Below are 6031 nucleotides of genomic sequence, written 5' to 3' on the forward strand. Positions count from 1 at the left end.
GATGTTAACTCACTAAGTTAAGTAAACTTAAAAATTTTCCCTTTAAATCATGACACATGCCACTCATGTGTTCATTTTTTATTAAAAATATGCTAATAATTGTATCAATTGGACTAAATTGAGACAAAATCATAAATTCATAGTCAAAATCTAATCAATTAAAATTACGGAGACTAAAATGACGTAAGGATCAAAATACAAGGACTATCAATATAATTTGCCCTTTTGTTTTTCTTATAAGTTTGATTTTTCAGTAAAATTAATTTAGAAGTTTACTATAATGCTTACGTAAGTCTTTAATAATCCTTTTGTTACACTATTATTAAACTGGACTATTAGCTTTGAATGGTTATAAATTGATGAGGTTTGGTAAATGTTTTATTTTTGTTGTTATTATTGCTGTTGTTGTTTTTTTTTTTCTTTTTTTCTTTTTTTTTGCTGAAGATGCTTTGGGTAAATTTCTTTTTTGCCTATTTGGTGCAGCCTATCTAAGTCGCTTATAATTTTTGTAGGCACATATTGTTGGTACAGCTTTTGCTTATGTTTGGTTCAATTTCTGTTTTTTTTATTAGGTAAAAATAACTTAAATAAGTTTAAAAAGTAATTTTTTAAAAACTTGGTGACATCATTCTTTTGACTTCTATTTTTAAATTATCAGCTTTTAATTTATAATATATTGTACCAAGCAACACTATTATTATTATTATTATTATTATTATATTTTTTTCATTGCGCCAAATAAGAATATTTTGTGACCCTAAAAAGTCTTTTATGTGGAAAAAAATGGATTGTTGAAAAGTCTTTAGAGGGATTTTTGTAAACAAAATTAAATTATGTGGAAAAAGAAATGCATGACTTTTAGAGTGATAGAAATTTTGGAATTTAGTTGGAAGCATCTAAAAATTAGAATTTTTGTGAGGGGGATTTGGTGATAGACCCCTCACTATCTAATTTGTCTTTCAAAATAACAAGAATTATATAAGTACTTTCAAAATTTCTTAATATTTTAAAACTTGTTTCTTTTACTATATTACCCGCATATCAATCAGCTCTCTTATTAAGCCATCTTCACAGTGTATTTTAGAGTAAAATTTTATTTTGAATCACAGTAAACTTTACTCTGATTCAGAGTAAAATTTTACTCTGAATCAGAGCAAAGTTTATTATGATTTAAAGTAAAATTTTATATTGTTAAGCAAATCAACATGTTTTTAACCAAAGTAAAATTTCAGAGTAAAGTTTTACTTTGAATCATAGTAAACTTTATTCTAATTCAGAGTAAAATTTTATTCTGAATCAGAGTAAAGTTTACTATGATTTAAAATAAAATTTTATATTGTTAAGCAAATTAACATATTTTTAACCAAAGTAAAATTTCAGAGTAAAGTTTACTATGATTTAAAGAAAAATTTTATATTTTCAAGCAAATCAACATGTTTTTAACCAGAGTAAAATTTTACTCTAATTCAGAGTAAAATTTCTGTGTGAGATTCTTATTAGAGAGAGAGAAAGAGAGAGAAATTGAATAGATCATCCATTGAACAAGCTGAGCATGAACAGATCAATTCAAAAACTCGTAAAATGTTAGACTCTACACAAAAGTAAAATTTTACTCTGAAAAATGAGTAAAATGTTAGACTCTGAAGCTAAAAGTAAAATGTTACTCTGCACAAAAGTAAAAAAGCAAAAGCAGTGTTTGTGGTTGCTGAAGTGTTTGGCAATGACCACCTCTTGACAGTAAAATTTTACTGTCATTCTAACACCAGAGTAAAATTTTACTCTAATTCTCTCAAACGAAAAACAGAGCAATAGAACCAGAGTAAAATTTTACTCTCATTATCTGAAACAGAAAACATAGCAATAAAATCAGAGTAAAATTTTACTCTCATTATCTGAATAAAAAAACAGAACAATAGAACCAGAGTAAAATTTTACTCTGGTTCTGTCAAATGAAATTAGATAAAAAAACAACAAAAATAAATCAAAAAAAAAAAACAAATTAATCAACAAATCAACGTATCTAATTGAGAAGAAAAACTTCTAAAAGTCGATCAACAATCACAAATCTGAATGAAAAGAATACATGTGTTCAACAACATTCATACAAACAAATATATATATATATATTCAAAACTCAAATCTGTGTTTAAAAAAATATGTATAACCAAACAACTCCACCAAACATACCTTTGTCGCCTCTTAGAAGGGAGAGAGGGGGGAAAGAGAGAGAGAGAGAGAGAATTGATTTGTAACTTTGCAGGAGGTGATTTTGAGCAATCATTCAATGACTTTTCGATCGACGAGGCTATCATCAACGGCAAGAACATGAACTTCATGAGAATTGGAAGGCGATACGTCGTCGTCGTCGAAGCTTTCTCCGATCATCTCTGACGATCTCTTCCGCCACGAAACAGCACCAGAGAATCGGAAGGCGATACGTCGTCGTCGTCGAAGCTTTCTCCGATCATCTCCGACGATCTCTTTCGCCGCGAAACAGCACCAGTTTTGATCATCTCTCTAATCCGAATCTCTTAACCTTTACCAACAAAAAATTGATTGCAAATTGATCAAAAATCTGACACTCCTTGATTATATATGCAGAAGCTGTCTGTGGATGTGAGAACCCGAATATAAAAAAAAAAAAAAAAAAGTAAATAATTAAATAATAATAATAATTTTACAATTTCAAATATTTTGATGGTAAATCCTAAAGTGCAAATTAAATATTTGGGGGATCTTTAATTAATTTTTAAACTATAAATAATTTTTTTTATGGAAGTCCACAATTTTTAAGACTATTGATAATAATCTTAATGATAATAACAATGATAATAATAATAATAAACTAGTTAGTAAGGGGTCATTTTGAAAATTTATTATAGGTGGATAAAACCCTAATGGTGAGATATCAATCCTTTTCTTAACTACCCTAGTAGCAGCCGTGAGTTATAGAGAAAAGGGAGAGGGAAAGAGACAGCTTGTTTCAGTTTGGTGGTGTCTTTAGCAAGGTAATCTTCCTCACTATCTTCCTTTTTGTTCTTATTCTCTTTATTTAATTCCTTGTGCCGTTGTGAGGGTTGTGTGGCTGGTTTGTTTTGGGATTATTCTATATAGATATACCTACATACATACTTATACTAATGTAACAATAGAGTTAATTGGGTAGTCAAATATATCACATGTGTATCTCGGTTGGTTTGTGCGTAAGAGTGGTCATCTGTGGCAAAGAAATTGTTGGGTATGCAGGTGTGTGTTTTATTATTTCTTTATATTTAATTGGTGGTTTGGTTATGCTGTGAAGGAGTTAAAGAGAGAGGTATTAGTATTTAATAATGAATTTTCTTGTGTAAATGGGTTGCTGGGAAGTTTTGGGTTGCAATGGTGGATGGAAATTCTTGATCCTAAAAACATAAACTTTAAATTTTGAGGAATCATATCAAACGGAGGAATTTTGAACTGAAATTTTTACAGTAGATCAATTACATATTGAATTGCATATCTGATTTTTTTCATAATTTTTGGGAGTCGAAATCCATATAAATTGAGGTATTCAAATCTGTCCAGGAAACCAGTCCGAAACAGTAAATTCGGGAGTGTTGTTCTCTTTGGGTATAAATCCAAAAATTATCAAATTAGAGTCATTAGAACCGGTTACGAGTCTAGTTTCGTACGTTTTTGGCCTTGCATTGATTGTTCGTGTATATTAAGAGAACAGTCAATTTCTTTAAAGTGCTGCAGAAAACAACCTGTTTGGATATAATAAATTGTAGAAAATTATTTTGATAAGCAAATCAAGTGAAACCAATTGGGTTTGAAACTTAGGATATATTATATTATATCTGGAGGTTATTGGAATTTTTCGAATAGCGTGGAGTGGGTTTTGTAATTTTCAAAGTTAGCGAATAGATTGGGAAAACTTGTTTAAAACACTGTTTCATCTTAAAGTTATTTTTAGTTAAGTTTCGATTGGAATCTATGTCTTGGGTGATTTTAGACCTTGAAGAATATGAACTTAGGTAATATTTAAGAATAACGGTGAGTTGGGTTGAGCCGTGTTAGTGCGCTTTAGTTGAGGTTACTTAGTTCCTATTTTGTAGTATTTTAAATTAGTTGTGACGTGTAGTTTTTTTTTTTATATACTTCGTTCAGGGCACTAGTTGGACTTTTACACTCTATTCGAGGATTATATTATTGCGTTTCAGGTGAGTAGTTTCATGCTACGTATTTTTATAAATGTTCCCCTACCCTGAACTGTTGGAAAAATTAAATTGTTGTTTCATGATTAAACTGTTTTGATAAATTATTATATTATCAATTGAATCAAATTATTTCTGAAACATGTGTGAACTTGGCATACTGTAAACTATTTGTTTTGGTCTCATGTTTATAATGATGAACTACCATGTTTTGCGAAACTGATGTGTATTGATTATTGGGACCATGTGTGTATTTAGTCCAGGGAAATTATTCCACTGTGTGTGGTGACTCTGGCCACTAAGGAACAGATCCGGGTTGGGCCGTGATGACTCCAGTGCTCAACGATTGTAAGGAACAGACCTTTAAAAACAACTAGGTGACCTTCAATCGGATCGTCTTTGAGAAAAGGCCCAGGTGCCACCCTGAGGATGACTCTTAGTTCGATTTTGGATCCAACGGGGCTTATAGCCTTGAGAACTGTGTGGCAGATTATTTGTTTTTATTGGTACCCAGAAAATTATTGATGTTCATGTTGTAATCTGTTTTAAGTGAAAAATGTCGTTTATCATGTTCTTGCGAGACATGAGTATTTTAGGTGTTGAATTGTGGAACCTTCTTTTTGAAACAGATTGTATTTACCAAATTGTATGCCAATCTAATTTCTGTGATATATATCTTATTTTGGAATTGAACCCTGTTTTCAAAACTGTATTTACTATCCATGTTGCTACTCACTAAGCTATCAGCTGACTTAGTTGTTTACCATTTCCAGGTGTTAGAAGGACTTAGAGTGGACTCATGGCGTAGCGGGGACTCAATTGCATGGACCTCTAGGGCATTCCTTTAGTTTAGAGTGTTATGTCAAGTTTGTGCATACTTATATTTATTCTTATCGAAGTTCATTTAGGATTATTTTTGATATGTGGGTTGTTTATATCCCCTAAGTTTGGATGGTTTTTGATTACGGTTGATTTTGCCGTTTATAATTGTGACATGTGTCTGGATTGAGTTTTGGTTATTTATTATTGGACTATTGTTCAGTTGTTCAATGTGATTGGATTCGTGTTTAGGCTTACGTGTGCCTTGGGCTAAGTCCCTGTGGGCCACGGCCGGTCATGCCCGGATTTGGGGTGTGACAATTGTGGTATCAGAGCTATAGATTTATCAAGTTACATACCTTACATTTCATCATTTAGACGAGGTCCGAGTCCCTATAGTACTTAGTAGTGTTTGGTTAAGTTAGTTTTATTTAAACTTGTGTTGAATCGTTCTTGATTTCGTTTTGATGGTTAATAGTTGACACCTAGATATTTACACGGATTGTCTATTCTTTAAGAGCCTTTGATGTTTGTATTATTGTGTGTAATCCATTTGGAGAAATAGTAATATTGGGAGATGTCTGTAGATCTTGTCAGATAAAGATGGATGGTAGGATTTTTCTAGTGGATTTGATTTCTTTAGAGATGAAGGATTTTGATGTGATTTTGGAGATGGATTTGTTGACGAAGCATCATGCTTCTATTGATTGTTTTAGAATGGGAGTAGTTTTTGCTATGCTGGGACAACTTGAGTTTTTCTTCCAGGGGGATAGGAAAGGGTCTTCTATCTGTTTTACTTCTTCCTTTTAGGCTAATCGAATGTTAAGTAAAGGGTGTAATGATTATTTAGCTTGTGTGGTGAGTATTGAACTGTCGGAATAGAAGTTAGAGGAGTTGCCTGTAGTGAGTGATTGTGTTGATGTTTTTCCAAAGGATCTACCTGGACTTCCTCTAGATCGCGAGGTAGAATTTTTCATTAACTTGGTCCCAACACAACACTTATTTCTAAAGTCCCC

General features: G+C 31.7%; 1 long non-coding RNA gene across 1 annotated transcript; it reads left to right on the forward strand.

Moving 5' to 3' along the window:
• Positions 1-4143: 4143 nt before the first annotated feature.
• On the forward strand, positions 4144-5246 carry LOC145804554 (uncharacterized). The gene is made up of 2 exons (XR_014346545.1): positions 4144-4202; positions 4970-5246. It is a non-coding gene; the product is annotated as an uncharacterized LOC145804554 (long non-coding RNA).
• Positions 5247-6031: the final 785 nt, after the last annotated feature.

The sequence above is a fragment of the Camellia sinensis genome, chromosome 12, assembly GCF_055761805.1.
Source record: "Camellia sinensis isolate YWXY chromosome 12, ASM5576180v1, whole genome shotgun sequence".
NCBI lineage: Eukaryota > Viridiplantae > Streptophyta > Magnoliopsida > Ericales > Theaceae > Camellia > Camellia sinensis.